The sequence below is a fragment of the Macrobrachium nipponense genome, chromosome 39 (genome assembly GCF_015104395.2).
Source record: "Macrobrachium nipponense isolate FS-2020 chromosome 39, ASM1510439v2, whole genome shotgun sequence".
NCBI classification, from domain to species: domain Eukaryota; kingdom Metazoa; phylum Arthropoda; class Malacostraca; order Decapoda; family Palaemonidae; genus Macrobrachium; species Macrobrachium nipponense.
In genome coordinates, this window is record NC_061099.1 from 2,711,327 (window position 1) to 2,737,718 (window position 26,392).

At 39.1% G+C, this 26,392-nt stretch overlaps 2 protein-coding genes across 3 annotated transcripts in view; one reads left to right on the forward strand and one right to left on the reverse strand.

The window, feature by feature from the left end:
- Nucleotides 1–26,392, reverse strand: part of LOC135210020 (constitutive coactivator of peroxisome proliferator-activated receptor gamma-like) — a 138,697-nt gene that overhangs the window by 79,956 nt on the left and 32,349 nt on the right. The window lies entirely within an intron of this gene.
- The window catches only part of LOC135210021 (nucleomorphin-like), a 41,184-nt gene continuing 37,258 nt past the window's right edge, over nucleotides 22,467–26,392 (forward strand). For both annotated transcript variants that reach the window (XM_064242793.1, XM_064242794.1), the window contains exon 1: nucleotides 22,467–22,677. The gene's annotated coding sequence lies outside the window, so the exon portion shown is untranslated. The remainder of the gene's footprint in view (nucleotides 22,678–26,392) is intronic.

Here is a 26,392-nt window from a genome sequence, read left to right on the forward strand (position 1 = left end):
GAAGATGTGGGTGGGATGGCAAGGAGACTTCATGTAGTTACTTGACGAGAGGACTTCACCGGGTAACTTCATGCAAGGACTTTACGAGGGGACTTCATGGAAGTGCGGCGGGGGGGGGGGGGGGGGGGGGGTGGCGCCCGGTTGGTCGGAAGGGGACTTCAAACTGGGAATTCATGTAGACTTCACGTGAGGACTTCACCGGGGAACTTCATACAAGGACTTCACGAGGGGACTTCATGCAAGGAACTTACGCAGGGACTTCATGAAGGGGTGGGGGCCGGATCTTGAGGGGACTTCAAGCAGGGACTTAACGTGAGGACTTCACGGGGGGAACTTCATGCAAGGATCACGAAAGGACTTCAAGCTGGAACCTCACGTAGTGGATTCACTAGGGGAACTTCACTCGGGGACTTAACGCGGGGACTTCATGCAGGGACTTCACGAGCGGACTTCACACGAGAACTTCACAAGGACAAACACTCATCAATAACCGGAATACTGGTTTTACCGCATCCGGTAGGCCTACTGAGAGCTACCAAATATTGTTACAAATGAACATAAAAAAATGCATGGAGTCCACTCATGAAGTTCCCCAAGTGAATCCACCACATGAAGTCCCAGCTTGAAGTCCCTTCGTGATCCTTGCATGAAGTTCCCCGGCGAAGTCCTTGTGATGGTAATTTCGTCGGGCGCCGTCGTGACGTGAGAAACGCTGCGATTTCTGATGCAATACCTCGTCTAGATTCATCTAAGAAGTTCTAGTAATCTCGGGAGCCTGTGACGTTCGCCGTAGGCTCCGCCCCCAGAGTGCCGTATAAATACGACGGTCGTAGCAGCAACCGGAGAGATCGAAAAAGAGAGATCACCAGTTAGTCACAGAGAGATATCCTCAGTAAGAGCCACAGATCAGATTATCAGTGAGAGATCATCCGAGAGAGATAAGAGAGAAAGGGACCGACGAAGGAATCAGAAGAAAAGTTGCTCGAGAGTTGGTTGGATATTGGTCTAGTCATCTTCAGGGGTGGACGACCGTGTTATCTCGACGTTGAGCAGACTTCAGAGAAGAAAATGTCCTGCTAGAGGTTTTGGGGAGTTACTGCCTTTCAAGTATCAAGTGTAGACTTTATTTTCTGCAATACGGAGTCAAGAGGACGTCTGCAATCGCTGATCTCCTTTTGTGAAGCCACCGCTTGGAGTCACTAAACCGGCCCGCAAGTATTTGAATTACCTCGCTGTTCCCCCAGTTCATGCAGTGGAAGATTCTGTTTTTTTATGTAAATAGGAGATACCATTCTGCATTTACCTTTGTTAGTAAGCTTGTAAATAAACCTTTGTTGTGTTAGTGTTTCTTTCTATATTCGTATCCCCAGTTTCAACTGTTGGTGCTGAAATATTTTTTTTATTTTTATTTTATTCATATCAAACCTGAAGCGGACCTCTCTCAGAGGCCGTAACAGTCCTCTCGTTAAGTCCCTACATGAAGTCCCACCATGAAGTCCCCTCCCGACCCTCCCCACCCTTCATGAAGTCCTTGCATTAAGTCCCCTTGTGAAATCCTCACATGAAGTTCCACGGTGAAGTCCTCTCGTGAAGTCCCTTTGTGAAATCCCCACGTGAACTCCCACTTCTGAAGTTCCTCAGTGAAGTCCCCATTTGAAGTCCCAATGTGAAATCCTTGCATGATGATCTCCGGCGAAGTCCTCTCGTGAAGTCACTACATGAAGTCCCCTCCCGACCAACCCGGCCCCCTCAAAAAAAACTTCCTTAAAGTCCCCGCGTGAAGTCCTTGCATTAATTAACATAATCATTCCTACCTCGACATCTAAAATACCCTGTAATAAACGACACTGAATTCCTTTCTATTACTTTAGCAATATCATAACATAAACAGAAATCAAATAAAAAACAAAAGGAATTAGCCTAAATACGTAACACCTATTTATAGACCCAGCAATCAAGCAGATCGTTAACCAATGACATGACATCTGCGCGTCATGTCGTTAGAGGCATAACGACATTTAGAACATGGCCGCCGTCCCAAATTCAATTTACTGGACGGGGCTAATGAGCCCCGGCTGAAATAAGCGTAACTCATTCAATGCGTCTGCAGAGTCTCATCAGTTATACGAGCGTTTAGGAAAGGCTAAAAAGGTGCTTAAACAGGACGAACGCATTTGTTGATGGGAGGAAAATAGACGAAATGTATGCGAAGGGGAAAGAGAAAATGGTGATGAAGAGAGAATGAAGTCAGAGAAGAACCAATGAATTATGAATAGCCCCATATGGTTCCATATCTCCTTTCCTTAAGGAGTCCTATTTGTTGACAGTATATCTTAATATACTCAGTTTAATGCATACTTTACTAGAAATAGAACATACAAGAAAATCAAATGTATTTATAGCTTTATATAGTTATTTATCTAGAAAATGTACATGTATACATTGACACATTAAAATCAAATATATACAAATATCCAGAGATCAAGTCCCATAATTCCCAGCATGGGGTCCTCATACCCCCAAGGGGTATGGATACCCACTGTGAAGAACCCCCGATATAGAGCAATGTAATAATGTCCTTTCCACGCCACTCTCTCTCTCCTCACAAATAATCAGAGAGACTCAAACCCAAATTACAACCAATACTCAAAGCCAATCAACAGACTGCTTGACTTATAAAATGAACAAGGCGTGATAAGACCACCAGCTTACTCGTGACCCGTGCGACATTTTCCCCTCACGCATAAGCTGTAAACATTATATACCTAACTTAACGTGAAGTGGTCTTTGTCATTAATACTCATACTTAGTACTACTTATATTAACAACAAGGATCAAATAAAAAGGACACAAATTGAACACATTCATATGTTCTCAGTTATATGTGGAAGCACAAAATAATCGAACAGAAATATAGCTTCTAAATTCAGTACACCACATAAATTAAAACGCGCTAAAATCTACGGTTAAATAGAACCTTGTTTCACCAACGAAAATAAACAATACTATATGCTAAATTTTATTTGAAATAATTGTTCTGTACTGTTTAACATACACATGATGTATTCTTTACATTTTCATTCTAGTAAATAAATTATAAATATTCTATCCTAAAATTCCTGAAACTTTAAACTCAAAGTGAAACGACGTCATCAGACCTTTTTAGGCTCCTCCTTAGACCTTTCCTAACCTCCAACAACAACAACACTAAGTATAGTTTATAGGCTTACTCGCCGAGTAAACGAAAACCGTTAAAATTAACTGCCCACTGAGAACGTCGGTCTATCCCACGAACTAAATCAGATTCTATTATCTCTCTTTAACAAATTACACAAGGCCAACTGACAGGCTGACTGGTTAATTCTACAGCATTTGGATTAAAAAAAAATAAAAAGTTAAAATAACAGCCTGCTGAGAATGTCGGTCTACTCCGCGAATCCAGATTAGACTTATCAATTTCTCTCTCTCTCTCAATACTATATATATATATAATATATATATATATATATATATATATATATATATAATATATATACATATACATCTACACATACATATTTGACAAATTCACACAACCAACCACCAGGTTACACTGTTAATTCCACCGCGGAACACTACGCCTTCAACGAAAACCGTTTGTTAAATTAACGGCCGCTGATTAACGTCGGCTTAGTAGTTCCCTGAACTAAAAATTAGACTCGGCTTTCCGTGAGAACGATCGAAGTTAGACTCTCAGACCGACGAATGCAGAGAGAGAGAGAGAGAGAGAGAGAGAGAGAGAGAGAAGAGAGAGAGAGGTTTTACGATCCGCCTCTCCTGAATTCTCCGTGCCGAAATTTGGCTACGCGACTTTCCTCGTAAAGCCTTGTTTACGATCTTCGGATGGAGATGGGTGGGGCCGGGGGTGGGGGGGGGGGGGGTATGGGTCGGGCGTGGGTTGGAAGGAGGGGGGGGGGAGATAAAATTATACTATCTCTATTGAGAGAGAGAGAGAGAGAGAGAGAGAGAGAGGAGGAGAGAGAGAGAGAGAGAGAGAGAGGGTGGGTGGGTGGCGGTTTTACACCAGTAAACATAAGAGAAATCAAAAGTTATATATATATATATATATATATATATATATATATATATATATATATATATCCAAACAGCGGTGGCCACAGCCGGTTATACATCAATGAGGAGAAGGACATAAACACTTGATAAAACGGGTCAATTTATTCCCGACGTTTCGTAATGTCTTCATTACATTTTCGAGGGCTGTACAAAATAGATAGCATAAAATAAATTACAATAAAGCTAAGAATTTGAGATTTAAAAGTTGCACAATGATTACTAACTTAAAATATTAAAAATACTAAAACGGACACACCTTTAAAAACAAAAAACGTAAACTAAACAAGACAAAAATTATTAAAATAAGTAAAAAACAAAAAAAATAATAAGTAATATTTCAAGTAAAGTAAAACTGGACCAACCTATTCAGCGGCAATGCCAAGACTGGAGATAAAAGGAAGAAAAAAAAAACTAAGAGCAGCAACAGTGTGCCAGCAGAGATTTGGCTGTTTAACAAGGGGACGAGTCGTTTTAATCATTAACGGTTCTAAGATTGTCAAATCGTGGCTGTTGGAAGCTCGTCCTACAACTGTAAAGTCCTTGTTTTTAATGGAGGTTTTACATATTTTCGAATGATTTCTAATATTAGGAAAGTCTGGGTTTGCAATTTTGCTGGCTGTCCTATAACTTACTCCACGATGTGAATCTATACGTACCTTCAGAAGCCTCCTGGAAACGGTTAATTTTATCTTCCGTTTTAAAAATGTTTGCATAATTGGGAGATCCAACCATCTGAAACTTGGAGGAATCATTAAGAATGATTTCCATTTTCGTAATATAATCTACTTTGTTCAATAAAACAACTCCCTTATTTTATCTGGTTTGGTTGATATGAGGTCTTCTTTCTGTGATAGTTCCTGTAGGATCTTAAAATCAGGTTCTTTAAAAAAAAAAAAAAAAAAAAAAAAAAAAAAAAAAAAAAAAAAAAAAAGGGGTACCATTGGGTCCTTTAGTTGTTTTCCTGAAAGTGTTATGTGACAGCTCAATTAAACGGAAGATAAAATTAACCGTTTCCTGAGAACTCTGAAAAGTGAAAATATTATCAATAATGAAACTTACCAAGATTTGTTTGTCTCAGGCTCGTCTTATGGTATCCTCTTTGGGCTACCGAAGATTCATAAAGAAGGTGTTCCTTTACGACCAATTCTTGCTTCATACAATGCCCCATATTACAAATTAGCAAAGTTTCTCGTTCCCTTGCTTGAGCCATTAACCACAAATAATTACACCTTAAAAAATTCTAGTCAATTTAAAGAAAAGATTTTGTTGCAAGATTCAGACCCGTTCATGACCAGCTTTGAGGAAACTATCAGTATCATTTTAAATAGGCTTTTTCCCGAACCCGACTCAGTTTTTGTTGGTTTTAACCGTACGTTTTTTAAGACTCTTTTAAGCTTGGCTGTGCTGGACACAGCCTTTATTTTCAACGGTAAGTTATACAAGCAAGTTGATGGCATGGCAATGGGGAGTCCTCGCGGTCCCACTTTTGCCAAAACATTTTTATGTGCTCCCTGGAGGAGCATTTCTAAGATGACTGTCCTTTAGCCTGCCGCCCCCTTTTCTATGTAAGGTATGTTGATGATACCTTTGCCCTTTTTAGACGTAATTATGATGCTGATTCCTTTCTTAATTTTTAAATGTACAACATTCCAATGTTAAGTTTACCCTGGAAAAAGAAAATGAAAATCAGCTTTCTTTTTTAGACGTCCTTGTTTTAAGACAAAATAATATTTTTAACACCACGAATTTTAGGAAAAGAACGTTCACGGGCTTAGGGTCAAATTTTTAAAGTTTTTGTTCTTTTAATTTTAAAATTAATTCTGTTTTTACTCTCCTCCACAGGGCTCTTACGCTAACTTCTGATTGGTTTCTGTTCCAAGATGAGATCGCCTTTCTATGCAAATATTTTAAAGAAAACTGCTTCCCATCTGAAATGGTCTTTAAGACACTTCGCTTGCTTTAAGACAAGTACTTCTCCCTAAGAACGGCTAATTTTAATGTTCCGAAACTGAATTTTTATGCTAGGTTCCCTTTTTTATTAGATGATACTTTTAGGAAAACATTTTTCCAACATATCCAAAATAAGTTTGGAGCTATTGAAGGTTCATTTGATTCCCATTAATCCTGTTACCATTGGGTCATTATTCAAGTTTAAGATCGTTTGTGTCCTTATATGTCCTCCGGGTGTGTGTATAGCTATAAATTGTCCTAAATGTAATTTAGGAACTTATTTTTGGATCCACCAGGAGGCTTCTGAAAGTACGCATAGATTCACATCGTGGAGTAAGTTATAGGACAGGCAGCAAAATTGCAAACCCAGAGTTTCCTAACATTAGAAATCATTCGAAAATATGTAAAACCTCCATTGAAAACAAGGACTTTACAGTTGTAGGATGAGCTTCCAACAGCCACGATTTGACAATCTTAGAACCGTTAATGATTAAACGACTCGTCCCCTTGTTGAATAGTCAAACCTCTGCTGGCACACTGTGCCTCTCTTAGTTTCTTCCTTTTATCTCCAGTCTTGGCATTGCCGCTGAATAGGCTGGTCCAGTTTTACTTTACTTGAAAATTTCTTCTTATTTTTTTTTTTACTTATTTTAATAATTTTTGTCTTGTTTAGTTTACGTTTTTTGTTTTTAAAGGTGTTCTTTTAGTATTTTTAATATTTTAAGTTAGTCATCATTGTGCACTTTTAAATCTCAAATTCTTAGCTTTATTGTAATTTATTTTATGCTCTATTTTGTACTGCCCTCGAAAATGTAATGAAGACATACGAAACGTCGGGAATAAATTGATCCCTTTTATCAAGTCTTTATGTTCTTCTCCTAAATGATATATATATATATATATATATATATATATATATAATATATATATAATATATATATTTCAATCACAGCCGTTTAAGATGGTTTTTATTACGGGGTTTTTTTACTGACTGCCCGCCACCCCACCCCCTCCCCTCCGAAGGGGGTGGGGGTGAGAGGGGATTCCCTGAAACGGAGCCGATTCTGCCCGTTAAACTAGGCTGGTTGTGCCCGTAGGCTTGGATACTTTACGAATTTTCATACATAATTAGTACTGTATACATATAAGTTTGCTAGTATATATAAGGGAAAAATCACAAAAAAAGGGGAGAAGGAACTGCGTTCAATACGAAATTACGATTTAATATACACATAACGAAAAGGAAACAACGAAGTATATATGAGTGGAAGGTTATATAAAGATTCCGAAAACGATAATCGTGTAAAACATTAATGTAGCAACGAAATCCATCGAGAGAAAACGGAAGTCAAACCTTACAAAGAAAACGGATTTGTTGTTCACATATTCACAATCCTATCTTGTGTCGATTTTCTTTTAACACTTTTCATATACGAGCTACGTTTACCTCTTGATAATGCCCAGATTTTGCCGTTTTATAAAAGTTAATGTTAACAGACTAGCTGTTTGAAATGGCTTTATGGAAATATCTGGAAATATTAAGAAATTTTTCCCACTAGAAACGTTGTCGCCACAGATCTTAGGTGGTTGCATGTTGAAGAATGTAGAAAATAATCCGTTATTAACTGAATGACTGGTTTATGCAGTATTGCACGCATAGGAGAAGCTCGTGTATGTAAGCAGACTGGCGCCAGATCGTAACATAGATACAATTCTCTCTCTCTCTCTCTCTCTCTCAAAACAATCGATCTTCATTTCTATTACTTCCAGAATTAGTATGACACCACCCAACCTCTCTCTCTCTCTCTCTCTCTCTCTCTCTCTCTCTCTCTCTGCATTTACTCTATTGCTACACTTATACATTAGAAACGAGTACCAAGCTGTAATTACAGCTTCTATTCTAAATGAACACTGAACAGTACAAATTACCTGTAAAATTAGGGGCAGTCACGTAAGGATAAATGCTAACGTTAGCATACGTTTTTACCTGAAAGATAAATGACTTTCGAAATATAAATGCTAATAATTATATGCCAATTTACTAATAATATTTCGAGGTTAAAAGGGAAGTGTGGCTCAAGCACCTTATATCATGAATATAAACATAAAATCATTACTTACTGCCACGGAAAATTCCTCTCTTTTGACAGTCCCCTTCAAGTCACGTGACCAAGGTCCTCTGATCACGTGACCAAATGACATTACTGATAAGCATAGGGCACCACATTTAATAAAACATAAATTTCGGATCATATAGGCCTAGACTGTCACACTACTCAGCATTTTCTTCTGTAACTCGAAGCGTGTTGGCAGAGCTGTTATTATCATTGCTAGCAAACTGACCCATCTACGATGGGTGATAAAATACGGGTGCAGAAGTAAAAATTTATATGTACTATTTGTTCAGCAATATTTAAATAAGGGCGATTTTTATACATACCTACTACAGAAGCTCTTTGTACACAATATTATCAGTTTGTCCACAACTTAATTTCAAGTTGGCAGAGTCAGTTAGTTGCTCTGCTCATCGCCACATACAGTTGGCCATGCATGAACATGGGTGACGGCAGAAACACACCAACACAATCCAAAGTCTGGCCCTGCGACTTGTTTGCAGTGAATGAGAAGGACAGGTTGATGGGAAACTGCCTAACTGGAACGGAATCTGGTTGTCCGAAGGCATCAGTGGAATCCAGGGGATGAACAGACGTTTGCCGGTGTGAGGGCCCGTTACTATCACTGCTTCGATGACGTGGGAGCTTTAGCTCCATAACTTTGGTTTCTACCTCATTCGTTGTTTTATAATGTCCATTGGCAGATCGAAATTCCGAACGCAACATTACCGGGGCAGTACTTTCTTCAAGTTATTTTTGTGCACTGGCAGTCCCGATGGATTTAAGTTATTAAAAAAATCTTGCGGATATTGATGATCATTTTCATCTTCTATTGTGTCTGAGCTGAAATATTCGCGACTTTCTCTGGGGAAGTTGTACAGAAATTATGTATGAAAAATCGTAAAAATAATAGCTACAGGAAAAAAACCAGCCTCGTTTCACGGAATCCCTTCTCAACCCCCACCCCCATACAAAGGAAAGGGGTAGGTTGGATGAAACCCCATTACAACATCTGGGGGTCCCACCCTACCCATAACCCAGCCAAGTTTCATGCCCATCTGACCAGCCGTTTGGCCGTGATTGAATGACAGACAGACAGACAGACAGACAGACATTACGCCCATTATAGTATGATGCGGATATTGATGATAATTTTCGTCTTCTATTCTATTGCGTCCGAGCTGAAATATTCGCCACTTTCTCCGGGGAAGTGGTACAGAAATTATGTATGAAAAATCGTAAAGTAACTAAGTCTACGTGAATAACCAGCCTCGTTTCATGGCCAGAAACAGCTCCGTTTCAGGGAATCCCCTCTCACCCCCACCCCCTACAAAGGAGGGGGGGTAGGTTGGATGGAACCCCATTACAAACCATCTTATGGGTCCCCACCATAACCCTGCCAAGTTTCATGCCCATCTGACCAGTCGTTTGGCCGTGATTGAATGACAGACGACAGACAGACAGACAGACATTACGCCCATTATAGTATGATTATTATTATTATTATTATTATTATTATTATTATTATTATTATTATTATTATTATTATTATGGTCTATCACAGTCCTCCAATTTGACTGGGTGGTATTTATAGTGTGGGGTTCCAGGTTGCATCCTGCCTCCTTAGGGGTCCATCACTTTTCTTAATATGTGCGCTGTTTCTAGGATCACACTCTTCTGCATGAGTCCTGGAGCTACTTCAGCCTCTATTTTCCAGGTTCCTTTTCAGGGATCTTGGGATCGTGCCTAGTGTTCCTATGATCATGGGTACAGTTTCCACTGGCATATCCCATATCCTTCTTATTTCTACTTTCAGGTCTTGATACTTATCCGATTTTCTATTTCTTTCTCTTCAACTCTGATGTCCCATGGTATTGCGACATCGAGAAGTAATACTTTCTTCTTGATTTTGTCAATCAATGTCACGTCTGGTCTATTTGCACATATCACCCTATCTGTTCAGATACCATAGTCCCAGAGAACCTTTGCTGATCTTTTTCTATCACTCCTTCAGATTGGTGCTTGTACCACTTATTACTGCGAGGTTGCTGGTGTTTCTTGCACAGGCTCCAGAGGAGGGCTTTTATCATTATTATTGTTATTATTATTATTATTATTATTATTATTTTTTTTTTTTTTTTTTGCTTTATCACAGTCCTCCAATTCAACTGGGTGGCATTCATGTGGGGTTCCGGGTTGCATCCTGCCTTCTTAGGAGTCCATCACTCTTCTTACTATGTGCGCCGTTTCTAGGATCACACTCTTTTGCATGAGTCCTGGAGCTACTTCAGCCTCTAGTTTTTCCAGATTCTTTTCAAGGATCTTGGGATCGTGCCTAGTGTTCCTATGATTATGGGTACAATTTCCACTGGCATATCCCATATCCTTCTCATTTCTATTTTCAGATCTTGATACTTATCCATTTTTCCCTCTCTTTTTTCTTCAACTCTGGTGTCCCATGGTATTGCGACATCAATGAGTGATACTTTCTTCTTTGATTTTATCAATCACCGTCAACCGTCTGGTCTATTTTGCACGTATCACCCTATCTGTTCTGATACCATAGTCCCAGAGGATCTTTGCCTGATCGTTTCTATCATTCCTTCAGGTTGGTGTTCGTACCCCCACTTATTACTGCAAGTAGCTGATGTTTCTTGCACAGGCTCCAGTGGAGGGCTTTTGCCACTGAATCATGCCTCTTTTTGTACTGGTTCTGTGCAAGTTGCCGGACATTTCGCTTGCTATGGGTTTATTTGGTTTGGGTTTTTTTTTTCGTATTGCACTTCCTCATATGGGAGAGATGTTATTTCCGTCTATCGTTCTTTGATATATTGGTTCTTAGGGCCTGATCTGTGCCGCTGTTATCATTCCTTCAGTTTCTTTCTTGAGCTCTCCCCTCGTGTAGGCCATTGCACGTGTATCGCTGGCTAGTTCTTTAGTCTGTCTCATGTATTGTCCGTGCATTGGTTTGTTGTGCCAGTCCTCAGTTCTGTTTGCCATTCTCCTGTCTCTGTATATTTCTGGGTCTTCGTCTACTTTTATTAGTCTTCTTCCCATGCACTCTTTAGCCACTCGTCTTCACTGGTTTTCAGATATTGCCCCAGTGCTCTGTTCTCGTGTTGACGCAGTCCTCTATGCTTAGTAGTCCTCTCCCTCCTTCCTTTCGTGTTATGTATAGTCTGTCCGAATTTGCTCTTGGGTGTAGTGCTTTGTATATTGTCATATGTTTCCTGGTTTTCTGATCTATGCTGCGGAGTTCTCCCTTCGTCCATTCCACTATTCCGGCGCTGTATCTGATTACTGGCACTGCCCATGTGTTTATGGCTTTTATCATATTTCCGCCATTGAGTTTTGACTTGAGTATCGCCTTGAGTCTCTGCATATATTCTTTCCTGATCGTGTCCTTCATCTTTTGGTGTTTTATTATTATTATTATTATTATTAATTTATTATTATTATTATTATTGTTATTGTTATTGTTATTGTTTTATTGTTATTGTATTGCTTGTCAAGTAATACATAATTATAATGTAATATTTCTAATACTGTAATTTTATTTAGTAAACTGGTGATATTGTCAAATACTGTCATTCATATTCTCTCTCTCTCTCTCTCTCTCTCTCTCTCTTCTCTCTCTCTCTCTCTCTCTCTCAGAAAAGAGAGTTCAAGAAATATCTACAGGTATCCACTAACAAATGAACGTTATACATCAATAAAAAGGGTTTTGGAATTTACAAAGACATATTGAAATATAAAAATGTACTTGAACTGACAACCCTATTCACCAAAGTCTCCCATTAAACTAATACTTGAAAGAAAACGGGAAACCAGTCAGAAAAATTAAGGAGATACCTAAATATATATAAAAATGGGAACACTGAAAAATTGGCGAATTAACCCTATCAAAAGAATGGCGAGAGGCAAAAATAAACCTAACGTGACTCATCCACTGTACCTGGAGAACACCTGTAATTAACTGATCGGCGTGATACACGAGACACCGTGAGCTATGACAGGCCAACACGAATGACTAGGGGTACGGAGAGAGAGAGAGAGAGAGAGAGAGAGAGAGAGAGAGAGAGAGAGAGAGAGAGAGAGAGTTTACACAAGTGCATTATAACTATGGTAATCAATGACACCAAGCATTGTGTGTGTGTGTGTGTGTGTGTGAGAGAGAGAGAGAAGAGAGAGAGAGAGAGAGAGAGAGAGAGAGAGAGTATATTACCCTTATAAAATAATTAAAGACTCACAAAGGAAAGTATTATTTTCATTAGAGACGCACACACAAGAGCAAACATTTCTAATAAGACAGAGACATGTCACTCAAGCAATTATTGTCGAGAGAGAGAGAGAATGAAGAAGAAGGGAGGAGAGAGAGAGACGGAGAGAGAGGAGAAGAGAGAGAGAGGGTGGGGGTCGTAAGAAATTTCAATATCCAAAATCGGAGAGACATCACTCCATAGATTCTCCCCAGAAGAGAAACACCACTACGGAGGCACAAAAGAACTCCGAGAAACCCGGTGGTGGGGGGAAGGGGGGGGGGGGAAGGGGGGGGGGGGTTTGGGGGAAATGCCATTACGCAACGTTCCCTCGAAAATGCATTTTTGCGAATTGGATTTACGGACGAAATGTATTCCATTCTCTCTCACTCTCTCTCTCCGTTTCGTTGAAAAAAAAAAAAAAAAAATGGGGGCATTTTGGAATATAAAAGGAATGTGTAGTGCTTCGTGTCGTCCCTCTCACCCACTCCAATTCCCATTCCCATTCGATGCCCAACCTACCTCCCTTCCCCGCCCCAACCTCCCCACCCCCACCACTCGAAGTCCACTCCATAACAAGAAAGAAAATTCTAAATCATTTTGTAAACTTTTTTACGGGTGAGTGTACATGAATGTATGTATATACGAATGTTATTGGCAAAAAATAGTAACATATACTGGACAAAATCAAACACAACACACAAACACTATATATATATATATATATATATATATATATATATATATATATATATATATTATTCAGTGACAATGAAAGGAACAAGAAGTGAAAGGGCTTTTTTGAGACCTATATATTCCACGTAGTCAAAGTAACTCGACATTTCTTTTTTTTTCTTGGTTAATTAATATGACGTTGCAATAAAACGTAAGGCTTTGCAATCCTAGTTTCGTTTCGTTTCCTCCCAGGTTTAATTTAATGATATATATATATATATATATATATATATATATATATATATATATATATATATATATATATATTATATATATATATATATATATATATATATATATATATATACAAACTCACATCGCGGTTAATCTATTAGATAGATAGAAAGATGGATGAATCTTGTTGCAAAAGAGCAAAGAATCTAAAACAGACAGCCAGTGATATATCGCCAGCAGACATTTATAATAAAATGACATTCTATACAAAATACGCGTCGAGAATCCTCACTGGAAACGCACAATCAATCTCTCATAAACATGAATACTATTCCTATATTTTGAATAAAGTGTCTTTCATTGAAGTCTTTATTATTCTGCTCATCCCATTTACCTTCTTTTAAGCATTTCTTCTAACCCTCTAACCACCAAGGTCATCATTCATCTTTGAATTGACAGTTCCAGATGCTCATCTCTCAAGGCCGGGTGGGTAGCAAGTTGTACTTAAGGTCTCGAACCAATCGTGAGGAGGGGAAAAAATCAACCCCTGGTCACCCCCAGGACCTTCCCAGTCCTACTGAGGGGAAAGGTTGAACGTCTACAACCCCTCTTTAATCTATTTCACCTTTCCCGTACCAAAGGCCTGAATAACCTTTGAATTCGCAATCTCATCTTTACTTCCATTACATTCTTCATATTTGTCTCTCTCCCGCTACTCCGACAATAAATTGGAATCTGCAATAACCAACCCCCTAACCCCCCGACGGTTGTCGACGAAATATGTTCCCATTCTGAATCGTAGGACACTCCAGCCTATTTTTTTTTCTGAGACTTGAGCAAAACCAGACCCAAAGTGCTCTCCAAATTTTGCAGTCCTTTCGTACACTGAAAGATTCGTCTGTATCTTTAGTGAAGTGGGCGTCTCATTTTTTTAAAGGTCGGTTCGTGTTGGTGCGTAAATACGCACGTGCGTGATTGTCCGAGTATATATTGCAAATGTTTTATTTTCTGCTTTATGGTGTACTAGAGGAGTATATTTGTGTATATGTGCTTGCAAACCCGAGGATACAATACACAAACACACACAAATATATATATATATATATATATTATATATATATATATATATATATAAATTCATATCAAATTTATCTGACTAAAGAAATCTACACGCTCTGGAGAGAGAGAGAAGAGAGAGGGAGAGAGAGAGGAGAGAGAGAGAGAGAGAGAGAGAGTGTGGGGGTCATACATGTAGCACTACTCAACAACCCTACGAACGCGACACGGCTGGGAAATCGGAAAAAAAATAGAAATATGAAAAGAAATTCCCTTCACACTCACAATTCGATTATCTGACTGGCTGACTAAAACTCTCTCTCTCTCTCTCTTTATATATATAATATATATATATAATATATATATATATATATATATATATATATATATATATATATATATATATATATATATATATATATATAATAAAAGGAGCCCATAAAAACACCAAAATGTAGAGAGAAAAGTACTATATTTCAGAGACTGCTGTCTCTCTCTTCAGGTATAGAATGAGAAAAGTTTACAGAAAAGGTGGTATTTATACCAAGAGATTCGTCCACAAGTAAGCCAATTTAGGTCACCCCCGCCGATAATCTTCTTTAATCTTTCTTAAGCGTTGGTTGAATGAACACTGCGTCGACGATGTCCGATGTCCAATTCCCTTTTGAGATGTTCATTACCTGCTTCTCCTTTTATTAAGGCCGATTCCATCATTTGACTCTTGTACCGGCAGTTGCTGCTATAAATTACACGTGACATATTCCAGTTTATTCTATGGTTATGTTCATTTATATGATTGAAAATAGCCGAGTTCTGTTGTCCATACCTAACTGACCGTTTGTGTTGTATTAATCTCTGGGGAAGTGATTTACCTGTAAATCCGATGTAAGATTGGTCACAGTCCTGGCATGGGATCTCATAACCCAGAGTCTTTGGGCGATGTCTTTTTGTTGGACGTTAATCAGGATTTGGCTAAGGTATTTGGGTAGGTAATGCAAAAGGGTTGGATTTCCCAAGGGTGTGAGTTACTCTCTTAATCGTCTCCAGGTGGGGAATTTTTATTTTATTGTTGGGTGTGCTCTGGTCTTGTCTTTAGGGGGTCTTTAGGGGGTCGGTAAGAAAATTACGTTTGCATTTTGAATTGCTTTCTCATTAATATGGTCAGGATACTTTAAAGATGAAAGTTGCTTGCGAATTAGTTCAAATTCTTTTTCAGGAAATCTGGGAACAAATTCGTAAGGCTCTTAAGAATAGGTTGCTAGCTAGACCTATCTTGATAGTATTGTCATGATAGCTAAAGTAGTGAATATATGAAAGTGAGAACGTTTGGTTTTCTGTATATGGTAAATTTGTATTCTGTCGTGTCTCTGATTATTAAAACATCAAGAAAAGGAATTTTGTTGTCTGTTTCCCATTCAACTTTAAATTTGATGCTGGGCACTAATGCGTTTAATTTTGAGAAGGAAATTCATTAAAATTACCCCACTTATTATCCCAAAATGTTAGTATGTCATCCACGTATCTCATCCACAGCATGTTTTTGGGTTTTATTGCATTTATTACTGTAGTTTCAAAGTATTCCATGTACAGATTGGCTAAAAATAGGACTTAAGGACTACCCATACTACACCCGAATTTTTGCTTGTAGAATGATTCCCCGAATGAAAATACGTTATTAGATGCACATAATTCAACTAACTTTATTATTTTGTCAAGTGCCAAAGGGAAATGATCTGAATAGGGGGATAATTTTTCCCTTAAAAACTGAAGAACGTCCTTGTACTGGTACTTTTGTGAATAGGGAGTCTACGTCAAGGCTTAAAGTTTTATGTTGTGAAGTGGTATATGTGCTTCTCTGAATTTGTGACAAAAGTCTTCCGAATGTTTGATGTGACTGGGAGAAAAAGTGCCTAAAAAAAGGAGAAAGGAGGCCAGCTAACCATTTAGAAATTTTGTAATTGAAAGCTCCGGCGCATGAAACGATGGGTCTGAATGGAAGATTGTCTTTGTGAGTTTTGGGAAGACCATAAAAAGTAGGGTAATTTAGGATTAATTACTTTAAATTTCTCTAATAGTTCGATACTCTTTTTGTCTTGGCCAATTAATCTTACTTTCCGAAAAAATTCTGTGGGAACGTTCTGGAGGGGATTTTTCGGTCAGTTTTTTCGTAAGTATTTTTGTCGCTAAGGAGCTGGTTGATTTTGTCGAGGTAGAAGTCTTTGTCCATTATTACAATTTTGCCGTCTTTGTCGGATCTACTTATTATAAACATCTAACTTTTTTTAGCGAGTGGATGGCTATCATGAATCTGCGGGGAACAGGATATTTCTTATGAAGGTCAGTTAAAGCATTTAGTAACACTCCTTTTAAACATATCTCTTCACGGCTGTAGTTTTTGTCAGATATGAATTTATCAAAAGCCACTATGAAGTCTAGGTTGTTTTTTTGCGGTCTGGCATTAGGGCAAAGGATAAGCCTAAATTTAAAAACTAAATGTTGATTTACAGTAAGGGGGGTGTTGGATAAGTTTAAAAACTTTGTCTTGTTGTTCAAGATTATTCCATGCGCTATTATCTATTATGGTTATTTAACTTGCGTAAAAGTCTGTTGGAATGAGTCACGCTATTATAGGCAGCAATGTCGGAACAGAATGAAATCAGATACCTGTATACGTGGTCCGTAGTGAGGAGGCGAAGATTAGATTGAGTTCCATATATCACTCTGCGTAGCACGAAGATGTCGTTTCTCGTATTGGTTGATTCTTTCTTCCAGGAAAATCTTGTGTGATAGAGGGAAGGGAGTTTTTTGATTGCAAGAGTCCAATCTCCCCGAATCCGTACATTTTTGGAAGTACTTGTTTCTTTGAGGCATTCTTCCAAAAAGTGTTTTTGGTTTTTCAGCCGGTGTAGTCTGTTCAGTTCTTTTCAAACTTGCGGAAAACTGGCTTGACTTCTGGAAGTGAGTGAAGAATCGTGGAAAGGCGGTTGAATTCCATAATGGGCTGACAATGACTGGTAAAAAGTGTTCTGTAACAACAGAATTCCATCTAATAAAAGGAGCCCATAAAAACACCAAAATGTAGAGAGAAAAGTACTATATTTCAGAGACTGCTGTCTCTCTCTTCAGGTATATGAATGAGAAAAGTTTACAGAAAAGGTGGTATTTATACCAAGAGATTCGTCCACAAGTAAGCCAATTTAGGTCACCCCCGCTGATAATCTTCCTTTAATCTTCTTAAGCGTTGGTTGAATGAACACTGCGTCGACGATGTCCGATGTCCAATTCCCTTTTGAGTGTTCATTACCTGCTTCTCTTTTATTAAGGCCGATTCCATCATTTGACTCTTGTACCGGCAGTTGCTGCTATAAATTACACGTGACATATCCAGTTTACTTCTATGGTTATGTTCATTTATATGATTGAAAAATAGCCGAGTTCTGTTGTCCATACCTAACTGACCGTTTGTGTTGTATTAATCTCTGGGGAAGTGATTTACCTGTAAATCCGATGTAAGATTGGTCACAGTCCTGGCATGGGATCTCATATACCCAGACTGTGGACCAAATCTTACATCGGATTTCAGGTAAATCACTTCCCAGAGATTAATACAACACAAACGGTCAGTTAGGTATGGACAACAGAACTCGGCTATTTTCAATCATATAAATGAACTAACCATAGAATAAACTGGAATATGTCACGTGTAATTTATAGCAGCAACTGCCGGTACAAGAGTCAAATGATGGAATCGCCTTAATAAAAGAAGCAGGTAATGAACATCTCAAAAGGGAATTGGACATCGGACATCGTTGACGCAGTGTTCATTCAACCAACGCTTAAGAAGATTAAAGGAAGATTATCAGCGGGGGTGACCTAAATTGGCTACTTGTGGACGAATCTCTTGGTATAAATACCACCTTTTCTGTAACTTTTCTCATTCATATACCTGAAGAGAGAGACAGCAGTCTCTGAAATATAGTACTTTTCTCTCTACATTTTGGTGTTTTTATGGGCTCCTTTTATTAGATGGAATTCTGTTGTTACAGAACACTTTTACCAGTCATTGTCAGCCCATTATGGAATTCAACCGCCTTTCCACGATCTTCATCACTTCCAGAAGTCAAGCCAGTTTTCCGCAAGTTTGAAAAAGAACTGAACAGACTACACCGGCTGAAAAACCAAAAACACTTTTTTGGAAGAATGCCTCAAAGAACAAGTACTTCCAAAAATGTACGGATTCGGGAGATGGACTCTGCAATCAAACCCCTTCCCTCTATCACACAAGATTTTCCTGGAAGAAAGAATCACCAATACGAGAAACGACATCTTCGTGCTACGCAGAGTGATATATGGAACTCAATCTAATCTTCGCCTCCTCACTACGGACCACGTATACAGGTATCTGATTTCATTCTGTTCCGACATTGCTGCCTATAATAGCGTGACTCATTCCAACAGACTTTTACGCAAGTTAAATAACCTAATAGATAATAGCGCATGGAATAATCTTGAACAACAAGACAAAGTTTTAAACTTATCCAACACCCCCCTTACTGTAAATCAACATTTAGTTTTAAATTTAGGCTTATCCTTTGCCCTAATGCCAGACCGCAAAAACAACCTAGACTTCATAGTGGCTTTTGATAAATTCATATCTGACAAAAACTACAGCCGTGAAGAGATATGTTTAAAAGGAGTGTTACTAAATGCTTTAACTGACCTTCAATAAGAAATATCCTGTTCCCCGCAGATTCATGATAGCCATCCACTCGCTAAAAAAGTTAGATGTTATAATAAGTAGATCCGACAAAGACGGCAAAATTGTAATAATGGACAAAGACTTCTACCTCGACAAAATCAACCAGCTCCTTAGCGACAAAAATACTTACGAAAAACTGACGAAAAATCCCCTCCAGAACGTTCCCACAGAATTTTTCGGAAAGTAAGATTAATTGGCCAAGACAAAAAGAGTATTGAACTATTAGAGAAATTTAAAGTAATTAATCCTAAATTACCCTACTTTTATGGTCTTCCCAAAAACTCACAAAAGACAATCTTCCATTCAGACCCATCGTTTCATGCGCCGGAGCTTTCAATTACAAAATTTCTAAATGTTTAGCTGGCCTCCTTTCTCCTTTTTTAGGCACTTTTTCTCCCAGTCGCATCAAACATTCGGAAGACTTTTGTCACAAATTCAGAGAAGCACATATACCACTTCACACATAAAACTTTTAAGCCTTGACGTAGACTCCCTATTCACAAAGTACCAGTACAGGGACGTTCTTCAGTTTTTAAGGGAAAAATTATCCCCCTATTCAGATCATTTCCCTTTGGCACTTGACAAAATAATAAAGTTAGTTGAATTATGTGCATCTAATAACGTATTTTCATTCGGGGAATCATTCTACAAGCAAAAATTCGGGTGTAGTATGGGTAGTCCTTTAAGTCCTATTTTAGCCAATCTGTACATGGAATACTTTGAAACTACAGTAATAAATGCAATAAAACCCAAAAACATGCTGTGGATGAGATACGTGGATGACATACTACATTTTGGGATAATAAGTAGTGGGGTAATTTTAATGAATTCCTCTCAAAATTAAACGCATTAGTGCCCAGCATCAAATTTAAAGTTGAATGGGAAACAGACAACAAAATTCCTTTTCTTGATGTTTAATAATCAGAGACACGACAGAATACAAATTTCCCATATACAGAAAACCAACGTTCTCACTTCATATATTCACTACTTTAGCTATCATGACAATACTATCAAGATAGGTCTAGCTAGCAACCTATTCTTAAGAGCCTTACGAATTTGTTCCCCAGATTTCCTGGAAAAAGAATTTGAACTAATTCGCAAGCAACTTTCATCTTTAAAGTATCCTGACCATATAATTGAGAAAGCAATTCAAAAGCAAACGTAATTTTCTACCGACCCCCTAAAGACAAGACCAGAGACACACCCAACAATAAAATAAAAATTCCCCACCTGGAGACGATTAAGAGAGTAACTCACACCCTTGGGAAATCCAACCCTTTGCATTTACCTACCCAAATACCTTAGCCAAATCCCTGATTAACGTCCAACAAAAGACATCGCCCAAAGACTCTGGGTATATGAGATCCCATGCCAGGACTGTGACCAATCTTACATCGGATTTACAGGTAAATCACTTCCCCAGAGATTAATCAACACAAACGGTCAGTTAGGTATGGACAACAGAACTCGGCTATTTTTTTCAATCATATAAATGAACATAACCATAGAATAAACTGGAATATGTCACGTGTAATTTATAGCAGCAACTGCCGTACAAGAGTCAAATGATGGAAATCGGACCCTTAATAAAAGAGAAGCAGGGTTAATGAACATCGTCAAAAGGGAATTGGACCATCGGACATCGTCGACGCAGTGTTCATTCAACAACGCTTAAGAAGATTAAAGGAAGATTATCAGCGGGGGTGACCTAAATTGGCTTACTTGTGGACGAATCTCTTGGTATAAATACCACCTTTTCTGTAAACTTTTCTCATTCATATACCTGAAGAGAGAGACAGCAGTCTCTGAAATATAGTACTTTTCTCTCTACATTTTGGTGTTTTGTTTTTATGGGCTCCTTTTATTAGATGGAATTCTGTTGTTACAGAACACTTTTACCAGTCATATATATTATATATATATATATATATATATATATATATATATATATATATACATATATATATATATATATATAGATAGATAGATAGATAGATAGATAGATAGATAGATAGATAGATTGATAGTAGCTCGATAGATAGATATATCCAACATACAAACATACATCTGGCCAAACGTCCCAAGACCTTAGACAACTGAGCATCCCAAGGGTGTTTAATGAATGAAGGCACGGGTGACCGAACGCACGGACAGGGAGAAAGACAGGAGGAGGAGGAGGAGGTTGCGTGATTGAAGGGAGAGCTCGCCCCGATATACCCCGTTGTGAAAGAGACAAAGGATAGGGCTAGCCGGAGCAGGACTGTGTATGTATACAGAATGCGTCTTTCCCTAACGAGTCTGACTGACTCTCTCTCTCTCTCTCTCTCTCTCTCTCTGTGTGGGAGATATGAATCTCTGTGACGTTGTAGATATGAAAACGAGACTCAGAGGCTCAGCCTTCGGGACCTTTCGTTAATCGCTCCCGATTTTCCCACCCTGTATCCTCTGAGTGTGTGTGTGTGTGTGTGGGTTGCTACAGCTGTGTCACGACTTGAAGCTTTTAGGGCGTGGTTAGAAGCTGCTGCTGCTGCTGCTGCTGCTGATTCTCTCTCTCCTCTTCTCTCTCTCTCTCTCTCTCTCTCTCTCTCTCTCTCTCTCTCTCTCTCGTAATGCGCTTCCTCTTTCTCTCTCTCTCTCTCTCTCGAGTCTGTACCGACGAGATACGCTGATGAAATTAGGAACGACGAGCTCATATAAGCCTTTGTTAATAATGAAATCAGCATTCCGAGACCCGTAGAGTTCTGTATTTGTTGCTGCGAGAGAGCGTCTGGGAACGAGGACAAGAGGGGAAAGAGGCACACCACAGGAATCGGCAGCAGCAGAAGGAGACGAAGAAGAAGAAGAAGAAGAGGAGGAGGAGGAGGAGGAGGAGGAGGAGGCCGGCTGTGGGCAGGAAGGAGCAGCGCCCCACAGCACACAGCTTCTTCTCGAGTAGGTCCCCCGTCCAATAAGGTTGTGTGGCGATTACGACAGGCAGGCACAGCCACCACCAGCAGAAGGTGCTGGGAAAATTCGGGGGAAGGGATCAAGGGTAGGGAGGGAGGGGAAAAGAGAAGGGAGGAGGCCAAGTAACAAGAAGTGGGAGGGAGAGAATGAACGAGGGATTGGAGAGGGGAAAGGGAAGGGGAAGGGGAAGGGGAAGGGGACGTCCTCACCGGGCTGGGGGAAGAAGCGGTCGATGCCACTATCGCAGACCCCTCCTCCTCCTCCCTCTCCTGGCCCCCTCCCCATTCCCTACAGCAGTGTATTCATCCCCTAAGCAAACCCCCCAACGGCTGGATCAGGTAGAGAGAGAGAGAGAGAGAGAGAGAGAGAGAGAGTCTCACCAACACACACACACTCTACCGTCACATAAGCTCGTGGTGCCGTTGGCCGTGATTCCCCGTCACTGTAGGAGAGAGAGAGAGAGACGTCTAAAACTGTGATAGTATCCGAAGTGATCAAGCCTTAGAAGCCTTCCCTTCGTCACCTTCGCCTACGGGAATCTGCGTAGACTTGGAAAAAAAAAAAAAAGGTGAGTCGCAGAGGTTCATGTCAACAACCGCCTTGCCAAGTGACTCTGAGGCACCTCACACCCGCGTCCTTGTCCGCACGTGTTCTTTAACCTTTCACCTTCTTGTCCTGGCAAAATGACCTCGGTTCCTAAATCGTTGAGGTCCACAAATAAATAAATGCTATGCGTGGATAATACTAGTTTAACAGTGACTTACATTAACGCGTATGACGACGCCTACCGGATTTGGTGGGGGGGAGACCTTGAACAAGGTCCCTGACCGCCTAGTTTAGGATAGCGTGAGATGACGAGACCCTGCTCCTGCTTGCTCCTTTTTCTGCTGCTGACGTTGGTTACCGAAGATGATGATGATGATGATAAATGCTCGCGTGCCTGCAACGTTGCAAAGTGGCTCCAGTTAGTCCCATCAGTTATTGCGCGCCAATATTTACAGAGAGAGACCCACACGTTTCCGATCTTGGCTAGACAGTGGGGAGGACCTGTCCTGGGCTCCTACGCACAATTTGGGAAGAAGATAGACGATGTAAACAATGGAGAGAGAGAGAGAGAGAGACTCTACGGCAACGGCCCTTCCCGTTTTAGTTTACCCTGTGGTCGTATAACGGACTCGTGTGTTACGAAACGCGGACAAACAATCAAAAAATAAAATAAAAAGCTTTCGGCCCCTTTCAGCTCGGTTGTCTTTGTTCTTCAGAAAGAGTAGAGAGAGTTTTTGCTTTTTTTTTTCGTTTGCTATAAATATCGCCCGCATCTCTTTTAGACATCGGCGACAACAGGGAATCCTCAAACGAACTCCGATATTTGCTTTCTATTTCTGGCCGGCGAAAGACAGCAGCTTCGAGGCGAGGGGCGTTTTCCTGATTGATATAAACAAACGCTCGCTCGGCGCTCGTGCACACACACATACAAGGTCTAGAGAGACAAACCTAACCTATACGCTCTAGACCTTGCACACATTATATATATATATATAATATATATATATATATATATATATATATATATATATATATATATATGCATGATGTATGTATATTTACGTATATCGTCTAAGCCCACGCGAGAGAAAGGACGCTGCGCACTTCGGTAAATAAAAATCGCGCAGGAAACAAGCGAAAACGAGGCTCACGTTTTGAAACACCTGGATGCAGGTGTAAGGAAGGAAGCGTGTCACCTCGCCAAGCGTGACTGATGACCAAAAACGTGCACGAGGATGACGAAGAGCCACCCGAGGCGCAGTAAGAACCGAAAGAGGCTTACCGAGACAGTAGTGCTCTGAGAGGGGGTTTGGAGACTTGCGAAGATCGGGCGCTCGAGAGTCAAACGTGAGGAATTTTTTTGTTGTTGTTGATTCCTAGGGTGACGAAATTATCGTCCTCTTCTGTGCTTATCATATTCCTTTATGAAACACGTTTTGGAGTCATTGAGGACGGAAATGTGCTCCTGTACGAGTTACGTGTTTATGGGGATAGTTTTTTATTGTTGATTATCAGTGTAAAAGATTGCAATAATAATAATAATAATACATAGACGAGGCTAACAAGCGCAAACTATTCTTGCATTTGTGTCCCTGTCAATTCCAGTCAGGATTTACGGTTATAAATCTCCTTTCTTCTCTACTCTTAGTTGTTCACCTCGCCCTCTGTTACATCCCGTTATATCCCATATCTCTCTTCGTTCTAGTCAATCCCAACTGTCCTGGTCTATGAATCTTCGTTTTCTTTTCCATCTCTTCTCCGAAGTTCAATGCGAGTCGACGCGCAATATTGCGAGGATCATTTATGCAGCGGGATTGCTATTTTTTTCTGATGCACTGAGCTGGTTAAACTAGATTTAGCTTGGCCGTATTACGTTTTATCTCCGCTTTATAAGTATATGTATAAGTATAAGTATATGTATATATATATATAAATATAAATATATATATAAATATTATATATATATATATATATATATATATATATATATATATATATATCATATGCAATACACACATATGCTATATATAGTAATGTATACACAATCATATACAATATTTTATATATACATATATAAATACATACATACATCTATATATATATATATATATATATATACATACATAATATAAACTTTAATACATTAAAAACCAACAAACTTTTGATAAGATCAGAAAATGAGCAAGATAAAATAACAGAAATTATTGGATGGAAAAAAACAATAAAAAAATTTGCTAATGACAGGTGGCTATACAGAAAAGACAAGAAGGAATCACATAACCAAAAAACCTTCACGTCAGTAGCTCTGTATAACGATACACGCACACATACACACAATGCGCCACTCTACTCTACTTTGGAGTGTACAGATAGGTTCTCTCCCTTACCTATAACTCTTCCATTTGCCAAAATTTTTGCATTACAATCCATTTTCTTCAAGTGACCTAACCGGGTCAAGCCCCAAACAAGGTCAGACCCTCTAAGAGATATCCCCCCCCACCCCCCCCCCCCCCCAACCCAAGTGACAATTTTTTCCATCACATCATTGTAGTATCACCTTCACCTCGTTAACGTTGACACCCAGCCACCACAACCCATTGCGGACCTTTTCCTTCCTTCGCATTCAATATATACACTTCACCACTCGCTTCCATAGTGTTGGTTCAACCATTCTTTCATGCAAACTAAATTTGCTTCCATAGACACTCCTATACTCTCGCAAAACTTCTATATATATATATATATATATATATATATATATATATATATATATATATATATATATATATATATATATATATATATGATATATATATATATATATATATATATATATATATATAGAGAGAGAGAGAGAGAGAGAGAGAGAGAGAGAGAGAGAGAGAGGAGAGAGAGAGAGAGAGAGCTTCTATTCTGCAACTGCTCATCTGCACTGAATCACTGCCAAGAAAAAAAAAATTATATGCAATCAGCCCTTGATTATAAGAACACACAAATGACATTTCGTCCACTTCCTTATGATTCACGAAGCACGGGAAAGTCAATCCAAATCAAATGCCTAACAGAAGACATATTCTCTCTCTCTCTCTCTCTCTCTCTCTCTCTCTCTCTCTCTCTCTCCTCTCTCTCTCTCTCTCTCTCATATAAACACACAAGCAGGCAAGCAGACATGCAGGCAATCAGTCTACCCAGAATTGACTCCCCACGGCGCTAAACTTAATTTGGCGCGTTTGCTTTCCCCGAGCAAATAATGACTCAAGGAGGCGGGAATTATTTTGACAAAGCCCTCGGGTACTAGGGAGACAATTGCTTGGCGCACGGAACACTGTCAACAGAACCTTTCTCCTGCGTTATCGAAGTCAAATATTTAATCAAAACTTAACTGGTGATTTTTTGGGGGAGATAATCGACGGAGATTAAGTAGGAGTTGGGATAATGAACGTATTGCGCTTAAAATCATCCCTTTAAATAACTGAATTAACCATAAATTTTAAAAATCATTCCTTTAATTGCTTTAAATAATTGCATTTATCGTAAATTTTAAAATCGTCCCTTTAAATAATGGCATTAGCACCAAAATTTTAAATCATCCCATTAAATAATCGCAGTAGCACTTAATTTTATAAGCATCCCTTCAAACGACTGCATTAGCCCTAAATTTTAAAATCACAACTTTAAATAATGTCATTAACCCAAAATTTTAAAACCATCCTTTTAATAAACGCATTAGCATTAAA